The sequence below is a fragment of the Danio aesculapii genome, chromosome 3 (genome assembly GCF_903798145.1).
Source record: "Danio aesculapii chromosome 3, fDanAes4.1, whole genome shotgun sequence".
Taxonomy (NCBI): Eukaryota; Metazoa; Chordata; class Actinopteri; order Cypriniformes; family Danionidae; genus Danio; species Danio aesculapii.
In genome coordinates this window covers 61,996,270-62,009,976 of record NC_079437.1, presented here as the reverse complement: position 1 = coordinate 62,009,976, position 13,707 = coordinate 61,996,270, and the positions used below count along the sequence as shown (strand labels likewise).

Here is a 13,707-nt window from a genome sequence, read left to right as displayed (position 1 = left end):
GCCACCGCATTCACACACGCAAAAGTTTAAAAGTGCCGTGCAAACTATCCTTCATAACTACAGTTCAATAGTAGTCAACATTATTTACCCTCGATCCTGTGATTTTTTTTTGTTTTGTTTTTCAAATATTTCCCAAATGATGTTGAACAGATTGAGGAATTTCTCACAGTATTTCCTCTAATATTTGTTCTTCTGGAGAAAGTCTTATTTGTTTTATTTCAGCTAGAATAAAAGCAGTTTTTATTTGTTTTTAAGCCATTTTAAGGTCAATATTATTAGCCCCCTTCAGCAATATTAGTTTTGCATTGTCTACAGAAAAAAAGTCATGGATATGTCTAGATAAAAACAATCAAAATCGTCTCTGAAATCCAGCATGATGCAAACAACAACAACAACAACAACAACAACAACAACAATTTTACTTTATTAACATGTTCAAGGACTAAACGCTTCTTATTGAAAAAAGCAAAAGGATTTTTGTATTATTTAGATAGATTTTTGAACTATGCAATGCTTTCAGATACTATACTAACATGCTAACATGTTTTAACATGCTAGTAGCCTAAATTAGCATGTTGGTGCCATGTTACTAATGTGTTATAGAACATGGTTAACAAGTTGGAACCAATAACTAGTTGGGTAATATGTTTTAAATATATTTGAATATGTTATTAGTATGAATTACCATATTGCAACCATGTTTAACACTTGAACTGGCATGTTTAAAACATGTTAACACATTTTGCTTAGCATTTTTACATGGTTATCACATTATAATAATATTTAATACACAGTAAACATGTCTCTAGCATGACCTAACACTGCTAACTGCTTAACACAACAAAAACCAACTAAACTAAACAACCAAAACCACATGGCTAATGCATTTTAGTTGTTTCTGCATGTTTAAAACATGATGTTAGAATGAATTAGCATATTGCTACCATGTTAAGTTAATGAATGTTTGCATGTTTTAACATAATTATTACATTAAACACATGATGAACGTGTTGCTAGCATGAATTAGCACAGTTACCATGACTTCGATTTTTTTACATGAACACATGGCTAATGCATTTTAGCTTTTGCTGCATGTTTTTATAATGATTTAACATGATGTTAGCATACATTAACATGTTTCATCTTACTGTTTGATCTGGCATGTTTAGCATATTTTAACAATTATCGAATAACCATATTTAACACATGATACTGTTGCTGGCATGAATAAACACTGTTAACATGAATTAGCATGTTTTTGTACATAAACACATGGCTAATGCAGTTTAGCTGTTGCTACATGTTTTACAGTTATTTAACATGATGTTAGCATGAATTAGCATATTGCTACCATGTTTAGTGCTTGATCTGGCATGTTTGCAGCACTTCTCTAACATGCTTAGCATGTTTTAACATAGTTATGACATTAAAGCCATGTTTATCACATGATAAACATGTTGCTAGCATGAATTAACACAGTTAACATGACTTAAATTTTTTACATGAATACATGGCTAATGCATTTTAGCTTTTGCTACATGTTTATTTCAACGATTTAACATGATGTTAGCACAAATTAGGATGTTTCAACCAGGCTTATTGCTTGATCTGGCATGTTTAGCATATTTTAACAATTATCGCATAACCATATTTGACACATACTGTTGCTGGCACGAATAAAACTGTTAAAATGAATTAGCATGTTTTTTGGTACACAAACACATTGCTAATGCTGTTTAGCTGTTGCTACATGTTTTTATAATCATTTAACATGATGTTAGCATATTGCTACCATGTTGAGTGCTTGATGTGGCATGTTTGCAGCACTTCTCTAACATGTTTAGCATGTTTTAACATAGTTATGACATTAAAGCCATGTTTAACACATGATAAACATGTTGCCAGCATGATTAATTCACTGTAAACATGACTAAGCATTTTAAATAGCGGATAAATTGAACCCATGTTGGCGCTTATTACGTTTCAACATTGATTACTGAATATTAAATAACATATCCATATAAAAGAAGTGAACAGGTACTTCACATGTGATTCAGTTGTGTTATCTGTTTAAGTGCACTGAAAAATGAGTAAGTAAAATCAGTGAAATGTTTTGATCACTGATATGGTAGTTACGCTGAAGCTGGGTTACCATGGAAAATCCACCATCAGCTTGATATTTTTCTCTCATCCTCATGTTGTTTTTACGCCTGCAGTAAAGCACTTGTGAAGCTTTTAATTGTGTATTTTTGGTGTTGTGACGGTGCTGTAGATGGAAACAGTGTGGTTGCCATGTTGAAAACACGTCAGCATAGAGAGCAGGGGGAAAAATAGCACCGCAATTCATTTTGGCATTGACGCATCATCCCTTGGCATGAACAGATCAGATAATAAGTGCAGAATTTAACTGTAAATATCCTTCCATTGCAGGTTCTGAGATGTCCGATTCATCACGGTGCAGATCTAGTGTGTCGCTTTTGAGTAAAACAAATGCAAACATCCTCAAAATAATACTAAATGATATACACTGCAACAAATGCTTTTCCTACTTAGAGTTTACGTCTTGTTTCTAGTCTAAATATCAAAAAACTCTTAAATCAAGAAGCATTTTCTGGACAAGAATCAAATATTGTATCGTTTTCATGTTTTAAACACTTATTCCAAGCACTGTGTTTAGTCTAAATATCTTTTTGTGAAAAGGTCTTAAAGATTAAAGATTTAGCATCATATATTCTGTCATATATATATATATATATATAATAATAATAATAATAATAATAATAATAATAATAATATATATATATATATATATATATATATATATATATATATATATATATATATATATACATATACATATATAGGGTTATTGTATGAATTAATTCAGGATCACAGACACACGTCTACAATTATTATTCAAATTCAGACTTGACAGTAGATACAATGCCAAATTAGCTCTTGTTGCTTCTCAAAATAATACAGTTTAATTCAGGAAAACAGAACAGAGTGTATTTTATCACTACGGAACAGGTATAAGTGCGATTAATGAGCATTATTTAATACAATTTACACATAACGAATGATCACAACTGGAATAAAGTCTTAAAAACACAAGGCTGGTCTTACGTGATGTCTCTGATAGTATGTGCTGAATGTGCAGGTTAAATACTGAACTTTAAGCTTCGCTAACTAAGGAAAAGATAAATGATATTCAAACAATGGTACAATCATAAATTTACACAATTTAATCTCGCATATTTTATTCTTAAAACAAACAACAACAACAAAAAAACATACGATTTGTTGGTGCTAAAAATAAGATTGTGGTTAAAAAAAAGCACACCCTGCTCTCACACTGCAAAAATGCTTTACTTAGATATTTATGTCTTGTTTACTGTCCAAATATCGCAACATTCTAAAATCAAGAAGCATTTTGTCTTGTTTTCAGAAATAATGAGTAGAAATTAAGTGAGTTTTTTCCTTAAATCTGCCTAAATTTCCCCTAACTTTCCTTAATCAGCCAATGCGGTGAGAGAATCACGAAAACAAGAATGTTTTTGCATGTCTAGAAAATACTCCTTGATATATTTGTAGATATTTGTACTAGAAACGAGACAAAAACTCTACATAAAAAAAGCATTTCGTTCAAATTCCACACAATCCCCCTTGCAGCCACCGTGCAGCTACCTGTTAAGTGGCCTTGATAGTGTTTGTCTCTAGTAGGCAGAGATATGTGCTGATGCTTGGTGGTAAATGTGCCTGTGCAGCTGCTCTCTCCTGAGGGGACGTGGTATGGAGGATCACATACAGTCAGAATTGGGACGCAAATAAATCACATGCAAATGCTTTTGGGTGCGACTCTGTGGGGGCTTCAACCTGCAGCTTTCTGCTTTACCATATATATATATATATATCCATTCATTCATTTTCTTTTTGGCTTAGTCCCTTTATTAAAGTCGCCACAGCGGAATGAACCGCCAACCATTCCAGCATATGTTTTACACAGCGGATGCCCCTCCAGCTGCAACCCAACACTGGGAAACACCCACACACTCTTGCGTACACACTCATACACTAAGGACAATTTAATTTACCCAATTCCCCTATAGCGCATGTGTTTGGACTGTGGGGGATACCCGAGCAGCCGGAGGAAACTCACGCCAACACTGGGAGAACATGCAAACTCCACACAGAAACACACACTGACCAAGCTGAGGCTCAAACCAGCAACCTTCTTGCTGTGAGATGATAGTGCTACCCACTGTGTCACCGTGACGCCCGCTGCCCTAAATTACCCTGACTTCACCCTAATTAACCTAGTCAAGCCTTTAAATGTGACTTTAAGCTGAATACTAGTGTCTTGAAGAATATCTAGATCCACCACAGATCCACCACTTATGACACTGGTGCTGCAGGAATTAGGAGGTGTGCTGAAGGTGCGGCTGGGGTTTGTGTCTTTAATAAACGATGATAGTTTGCGTTGATTGAGCAGTAAGAATGATTAATAAATCCATATGAAGCAGTAATGAAGCAATATGTGTTGCTTGTCTAGAAAATGCTTCTTGATTTACGTGTTTTTAGACAGTTGGACTAAAAACAAGACAAAAACTATGTAAGAAAAGCATTATTTGCAGTGTGAAGGTGTGTGAGCAGTGTTTGTGTGCGCATGTGTGTGTGGACTGGCGTTCTGGGCCACTGGACTGGTAAATACAGCGGCTCTGGAGTGGAAATGAAGGCTGGATCTATTTGGAGAAACGCTAGATGACCTTCCGCTGAGCTGGATGACATCCAAACCATTTCAACCACCAACGCCATGCGTCACACACACACACACACACACTCCTGAATGCACGCAGATGTGTATGCAGACACACGTGGAAATCAGCGGCATAAACACACACACAAACAACAGGCTGTGAGCCCATTAAAAACACGCATTCGGCTTACATAAACACACACATGCACACTTTAACACACACTGATACTACAGAGAGAGGGAATTTATTTAGCACGAAACCAAAATGGATTCCTCAATCCTACACATTGCACCGTTGATTAGCATCATCCGCTTGTGATTCGCTTGACAAAAATGCATTATGTTATTAAGACACTTTCTTTGGATGATTTTCACCTAAATATGATGGCCCTCGGAAAGTTTTCTGCTAGGAATATATGCGCTTATATCATATATATATATCTCTCAATAAAGAAGCAAGCCTCTGCTTTCATTTCTAACTAAAGTAAGCGCTTTATTCTGTCTTCATGTGTTCTTGCTTTATCACCACTGGTGAATGCAGGTAGGTTTAAAAAATATAACATTTCTGACAAAATGATGACAATAGCATTTTTAATAGTAGTGCACTTTCAAAATGTATTGTATATTAAATATAATTGGCGGTTCATTCCGCTGTGATGACCCCAGATTAATAAATGGACTAAGTCGAAAAGAAAATGAATGAATATTGTATATAATCGTCAATTAAGGGATAATTCTTCAATAAAAAAAGAATACAGTTTGATTGTTTTATAGTTTTACTGGTATATAATACCAGTGCCGACCCCCCACATATACATACAAACTGTCCACACACACATGTATGTATTGTATGGGGTAGATCAGTTTGCTGAGGTAAGGCAAGATAAAAACATAAGCAAGCCGGTGGAAAGATTAAACAATTAAATTTGTTTACTGTAAACTTGACATATTTTTTTACAGTGAACCTATGAATTACTGTAAAAACTGGTCAATATTGTGAAAGCGTTGTCTCTTAATTGACAATTTATCTCTTGATTGACAAAATACAGTAATTTACTCAATTTTTGTGTTCCTTTTACTTTCCTACAATATTTTAAAATTATATTCTCGTTATTGACTTATCTCTTAATTGACGAGTTACAGTAATACAGTAATATACCGGAATTTTTTTTTTACATTTCTTTTGCATTTCTACAATATTTTTAATTATATTCTCTTAATTGACTTGTTATCTCTTAATTGACGAGTTACAGTAATACAGTAATTTACCGTACATTTCTTTTTACGTTTCTTTTACATTCCTACCATATTTTTTTATTATATTCTCTTAATTGACTTGTTATCTCCTAATTGACGAGTTACAGTAATACAGTAATATACCGTACATTTCTTTTTACGTTTCTTTTACATTTCTACCATATTTTTAAACTATATTCTCCTTATTGTTTTCATTTGTTTGCTATAAATGTTGTGTATTTTTTTACAGTGTACCTAAAATACAAATTGCTGTAAAAACAAAGCCTTGTCTCTTATTTGATGAGTTATTGCCTCAATTTAACATCCCTACCGCATTTTTAATTTTTCTCTCTTAATTGTCTCAGTTGTCATTAGTTTATTGTAAATTTTATGTTTGTTTTACAGTGTACCTAAAATATGAATTGCCATAAAACTCGTCAATATGAACTCGTGAAAACGTGTGAAAGCATTGTCTCTTAATTAAGTTATCTCCTCCACTTCCTGCAATATTTTTAACAGTTAAATTCTAATAAGCACAGCTGCCGTTTTATTTCTGTAATTTTTATGTATTTTTCTGTGTACCTAAAACACAGCAGGCCGTAAAAACACATCAATATCGTGAAAACATAGTCTTTTAATCGTCGAGATACAGTAATACAGTAATTTACCGTAAATTTAAGTTACGTTTCTTTTACATTCCTGCCATATTTTTAAAGTATATTTTCTTCATTGACAAGTTACAGAAATTTACCGTTCAATTTTTTACGTTTCTTTTACATTCCTACCATATTTTTAAACTATATTCTTAATTGACGAGTTATATTTTAACGGATGAGTTATAGTAATACAGTAATTTACAGTAAATTTCTTTTTACGTTTCTTTTACATTCCTACCATATTTTATATATATTCTCTTAATTGACTTAACTCTTAATTGATGAGTTACAGTAATACAGTAATTTACCGTACATTTCCTTTTACATTTCTTTTACATTTCTACCATATTTTTTATTATATTCTTTTAATTGACTTGTTATCTCTTAATTGACGGGTTACAGTAATACAGTAATTTACAGTACATTTCTTTTTACGTTTCTTTTACATTCCTATCATATTTTTTATTACATTCTCTTAATTGACGAGTTATCTCTTAATTGATGAGTTACAGTAATACAGTAATTTACTGTTTATTTCTTTTTACGTTTCTTTTACATTCCTGCCATATTTTTAAACTCTATTCTCTTAATTGACAAGTTACAGTAATTTACCGTACATGTGTTTTTTTACGTTTCTTTTACATTTCTGACATATTTGTAATTATATTCTCTTAATTGACTTATCTCTTAATTTACAGTAATTTACCGTACATTTCTTTTTACGTTTCTTTTACATTCCTACCATATTTTTAAATTCTATTCTTAATTGACGAGTTATATTTTAACGGACGAGTTATAGTTATACAGTAATTTACCGTACATTTCCTTTTACGTTTCTTTTACATTCCTATCATATTTTTTATTACATTCTCTTAATTGACGAGTTATCTCTTAATTGATGAGTTACAGTAATACAGTAATTTACTGTTTATTTCTTTTTACGTTTCTTTTACATTCCTGCCATATTTTTAAACTCTATTCTCTTAATTGACAAGTTACAGTAATTTACCGTACATGTGTTTTTTTACGTTTCTTTTACATTTCTGCCATATTTGTAATTATATTCTCTTAAGTGACGAGTTACAGTAATACAGTAATTTACCGTACATTTCTTTTTATATTTCTTTTTCATTCCTGCCATATTTTTAAACTATATTCTTAATTGACGAGTAATATTTTAACGGACGTGTTATAGTAATACAGTAATTTACCATAAGTTTATTTTACGTTTCTTTTACATTCCTACCATATTTTAATTATATTCTCTTAATTACTGCATTATCTCCCCAATGGCGGTTAAAGAGTTAAACGGGCTATTTTGCAGTTGTGCATTAATGCGTCTGAATCAAGTGCATTCGCGAGACGTCCGCATGCTGTGGATCTCCACATCTGACCCCTCTGCCCGTCCAGTCGGTTGTTTATTTCTTTCCTCCGTTCATTCATTTCTGTGGGAGCAGGAGTGCTGAGCGCAGTGCCGCAGAGACAGCAGCATCTGGAGATAAATAATTCCTCCTCTCGCCCTGTCCTGACCTTATGGATCTGTTCTTGAGCCGTGCCGGATTTTTGTTCGAGATTCTCGCACCTACAACACAGCCAATGGGGGAGGGGCTTCATTTTCTCTATCTTCACCTCAGATGCATGTCTATTTTTCCCCCTTCCTCCATCTTATTTAATTCCAATCACCAAAAAATGTGTTGGTTTCTGTCTTGTTTCTAGTGCAAATATTCCTAAATCAAGATTCAAGTTTTGTTTTTCTGCTTGTTTTAAGGGAAATCTCACTTAATTTTGACTCAATATGTCTGAAAACAAGACTATTTGTGGGTAAAATGCTTCTTGATTTAATAATTTTTAGATATTTGGACTAGAAACAAGACAAAATACTCTAAGAAAAGCATTTTTGCAGTGCATTCTGATGGTTTCTGCTTGTGTTTTCATGGTTGTTCTCCTGACCCTCAGGTGCGTGACAGTTTCAGTGGATTGCATCAGCCCGTACGCTACATTCCCTTGTAGTCGCTGACAAAATATAATATAATGCTGAGGGTATATACATAAGGTGGTGTGATGGGGGAAAGGTGTCAGATGTGGTTATAATGTGAATGGAGGAGAGCGTTGTGCTATTTACATGTGTGTGAGAAAATATGCAAAAATAGAAAGTGTGTGACGTGCGCTATACGCAAGTCAAGATGATGGTGCTGTTATGGAGAGGGCATGAAATCATAACGTACTGTTCTTATTTGTACATGCTAATAGTAGTTACTTGGAATGGTCACATGGAATGGATTTAGGGTGGAGTTATTAGTCCTTTAGGGCGGGACTATCAGTCATTTAGGGTGGAACTCTCAGACTTTTAGGAAGGGGCCGTGCTTTAGGGTGGAGCTATTAGTATTTAGGGCAGGGCTAGCAGTGATTAAGGGGTGGAGCTATGAGTCCTTTAGGGTGGAACTATCAGTGCTTTAGGGCAGGACTATCAGTCATTTAGGGTGGGTCTATTAGACCTTTAGGGCGGCATTATCAGTGTTAAGGAGGGGGCGATCTGTCAGTGTTTTAGGGCGGGGCTAATAATCAATTAGGTCAGAGCTTTCAGTCCTTTAGGGCAGAGCTATCAGTGCTTTAAGGCGGGACTATCAGTGCTTTAGGGCGGAGCTATTAGAGCTTTAGGGCGGGACTATCAGTGCTTAAGGGCAAAGCTATCAGTGCTTTAGGGCGGGACTATCAATCATTTAAGGCAGGGCTACCAATTATTTAGGGCGGAGCTATCAGACTTTTAGGAAGGGGCCGTCAGTGCTTTAGGGTGGAGCTATTAGTTTTTAAGGCAGGCCTATCAGTGATTTAGGGGTGGAGCTATGAGTCCTTTAGTTTGGAACTATCAGTGCTTTAGGGCAGGGCTATCAGTCATTTAGGGTGGGTCTATTAGACCTTTAGGGTGGCATTATCAGTGTTAAGGAGGAGGTGCAATCTGTCAGTCTTTTAGGGTGGGGTTATCAATCAATTAGGTCAGAGCTTTCAGTCCTTTAGGGCAGAGCTATCAGTGCTTTAAGGCGGAACTATCAGTGCCTTAGGGTGGAGCTACTAGTGTTTTAGGGCGGAACTATCAGTGTTTTAGGGCGGGACTATCAGTGCTTTAAGGTGGAGCTACTAGTGTTTTAGGGCGGGACTATCAGTGCTTTAGGGCAGAGCTATTAGTGCTTTAGGATAGGACTGTCAGTGCTTTAGGGCGGAGCTATTAGAGCTTTAGGGCGGGACTATCAGTGCTTTAGGGCGGAGCTATTAGAGCTTTAGGGCGGGACTATCAGTGCTTTAGGGCAGAGCTATTAGTGCTTTAGGGTGGGACTATCAATCATTTAAGGCAGGGCTACCAATTATTTAGGGTGGAGCTATCAGTCCTTTAGGGCGGGGCTATCAGTGCATGTCTTGTTTCTGGCCTGCTTTTGTCAATTCGTCAATCTTCCTCTATTTTTGTTAGCAATGTCCATCTAACAATGATCCAATTCATTTCCAAATAACGAAATTAGGCACCTCCGTAATGTACTTTTTTAAATTTCAAGTTGTCCTTGTAACCACACAAGCTGTCACTTTAGGCATTCAGTTGATGTGAATCGGTATACTGATTCTAAAGGAGCTTTGGCTTGGCCAATCAGATTTCAGAGCCATTATAAAGCTAGTTTTAGTTTTGGAGTTTATAGGCAGGCTTGTTATTTGTCATTAATTTATTATAATCTGACCTTTGATTTACAATTTGATGAGGCAAATCAAAAGATAAACTTAGTTTTATGGCCTTTATTTGTTATATGTATTACTTTTAAAACATATATATATATACACATGGTGGCGCAGTGGCTAGCATGTTCGCCTCACAGTAAGAAGGTTACTGGTTTGAGCCTCGGCTTAGTCAGTTGGCATTTCTGTGTGAAGTTTGCATGTTCTCCTCGTGTTCGCGTGAGTTTCCCCATGTGGTACAGGTGAATTGGTTAAGCTAAATTGTCTGTAGTGTGTGTATGTGTGAATGAGTGTGTGTGGATGTTTCCCAGTGATGGGTTGCAGCTGGACTGGAAGGGCATTCGCTGTGTAAAATATATGGATAAGTTGGCGGTTCATTCTACTGTGGCGACCTCAGATTAATAAAGGGACTAAGCCGAAAAGAAAATGAATGACTGATATATTTACATATATGGCACCAAAGAAAGATTTAGTCACATTTGATTTAAATAAGATGTATTTATTAACATATTTATGCAGCTTTATTTACAAATTGTTTTTTTTAATTTAATGTTTAACAAGTACACATTACACATACATGCTTAACACAACATAAACAGACACATTTAATAAAAATAAATATAAAGAATTAATAAAAAAATACTTATTGACTGATTAATTGTTTAATGCAGGTTTTCTTTCTTTTTTTGAGTGAGATTTTCTCTTTTTATTAAATGCCATAACACTTTTATTATTTAGTTATTAAATCAGAAACAGAATCTTAGTGAGTATTGCTGAATTTATATATTTATAATCAATGCACAATTTGGCCAACACATCCTAAAGAATACAATAAATCAACATAATACAAACAATATGCCTGTTTTTATTTACAATTGTACCCTAGGCAGCATTTGCAGCTGATTTAGTCTGATATTAGTTAAATAAATATTAATCTTAAGAGAAATGTTGACATTTTCCCAGTGATGGGTTGCAACTGGAAGGGCTGCGTAAAACATGTGCTGGATAAGTTGGCGGTTCATTCCGCTGTGGCGACCCCGGATTAATAAAGGGACTAAGCCAAAAAGAAAACGAATGAATGAATGAAAAATGTTTTACCATAATACAACTCATATTGCTCGGCCCCTGCTAGTGTGTGTGTGTGTGTGTGTGTGTGTGTGTGTGTGTGTGTGTGAGACACTTGATCAGGTCTGCTGATGTCTTGTTTTGTTTTACATACAGAGTGTTGCTCTTAACCTTGGAAATACCATTGCATATACACACACTCTCTCTCTCTCTCTCTCTCTCTCTCTCTATATATATATATATATATATATATATTTATACATATTATATTCATCTTCTTCTGTTAGATGGGTCTACTATCGTATTGCAGATGTTGGTATCATCTTCATTCCTCTTTCCTTCCCTCTAATTCACTCACATATTCATCACATCCCTCCTTTTTTTTTCTCCCCCGCCTTCATTCTCCCCTCACCAATCCGTATCTGTCCGTCTCACACATGCCAGCACACACACACACACACACACACACACACAGAGAGAGAGAGAGAGAGAGAGAGAGAGAGAGAGAGAGAGAGAGAGAGAGAGAGAGAGAGAGAGAGAGAGAGAGAGAGATCTGCCTGTCAGTCACACTCCCTCTGCGCACACGCACACATTCACACACACACACACACACACACACACACACACACACACGCACACACGCGCACACGCACTCGCACGCACGCACACACACACACGTCTCTAAATGGATTCTTGCGGAGAGGGCTGTCCAGAGCATCAATATCAGTCAGCTGTGACACTGCAGTCTCAGTGCAGCGTTTAATAGGTTAGAGCTCTGTCTTACCCTGTGTTTCATGATCAAGGGCAAGCTGCATGCAAAATAACACACACACACTCACACGTACACAATAAACACGATGCATTCCCTCCAAATGCATGTAAACAAACCTACCAGCTTGATGCATTCCAAAATATTTCATTCACAAATTCATCATCATTGTATAACATGTAGCCACATAAGACGCAACACACGCGCGCGCACACACACACCGCATGTGCATAATGCGTCTCCAACATAAACACAGTACGCATGGCGAGTCTGGCAAACGCGCGATTCTGCATGACATCCACACACAGCACATATTTGACAAGCAGACCGAGCGATGGGACTAAAATCGAGATCATAACAAGAATCATATGCATACCGCGCGCTTAATTCAGAAACACAAGAGAACGGCATCATCTCTGAGATTTGGCATTTATATATACAGCTGTGGCGGAGCGAGGCTTTCTGGAATGTGTCTCCGAATCACAACGTTTTCCCTCGTGTAACGTCACATAAACACGCTTTCATCCACACACACACACACACACACACACACACACACTGCGCATATGAATAATACAGCATGATACAAACACGCAAGTTTCGTCTTGTTTTCAATCCAAATATAGCGCAAATATTTATATCTGCGTACCCACGAGCGACCTTAATATTTATCAAAGGTAAAATATTCTCTTTGAATGAATAGTAATTATAATAAATAAATAAATAAATAAATAAATAAATAACCACATTTGATATCGATCGAACCTTTAAATAAACGAATACAATTTTCAAAAAAGGCTTCTATTTTGGAACTGCCCTTTGAAAGGCTTCTATGACATCATTTTTCGAACGTTCTCCATTTGGAACGTCTTCTATTTTCTTTTAAACGGTATGAGCTCATGCTAAACAGAAAGTAAAGCACGCGACTTTAGTAAAAGCAGAACGTATCTGTTGCTACAGATCTGAGATCAGCGCTTTAATTTACATCGCAATATTAGGGGGAAAAGCACGCGAACTGATTTCAGATCAGGCTCTGGGTGCAAGGGTAAAATAATATACACATGGGCAGCCTGTTATCCAACACGCCCCCCTGTCCCCGTGCATGCTGCTCTAGAGTCCCTGCATTCATCCATCCATCTATCCATCCATCCATCCCCGCGTGCGCACCGACATTAAGCCCCTTAAATGCGGAGAAACATGCGCCTGTACCTGCGGCGGTGCCTGTGCCTGGATCCCGGTGCTCTGGAGCCTCCTGCAACGCGGAAAATGGCAGATATTCCCGGTCAGTGGTAGGCAGGCAGACACGTCTCTCTCTCTCTCGCTCTCTCTCTCTCTATTTCACTTTCCTCCTTCCCTTTGCTGCCATGTTCGCATCGGGGCGGGGGCTGAGGTGCTGTTTGGAGGAGAAAAAGGGGGCTCAGGGGGATAAGAAAGCAATTAGAGGGCAGTCCTGTCTTACTTCCAGACTGAATGTATAATGGAATTAGCTCAGGGTGGGTTTGCAGACC

General features: G+C 36.4%; 1 protein-coding gene across 1 annotated transcript in view; it reads right to left on the bottom strand.

The window, feature by feature from the left end:
* LOC130221807 (retinoic acid-induced protein 1) overlaps nt 1-13,505 on the bottom strand; it is a 93,975-nt gene extending 80,470 nt beyond the window's left edge. Inside the window, 1 exon segment of the mRNA XM_056454403.1 lies at nt 13,409-13,505. The gene's annotated coding sequence lies outside the window, so the exon portion shown is untranslated.
* Between the last annotated feature and the right edge of the window lie 202 nt (nt 13,506-13,707).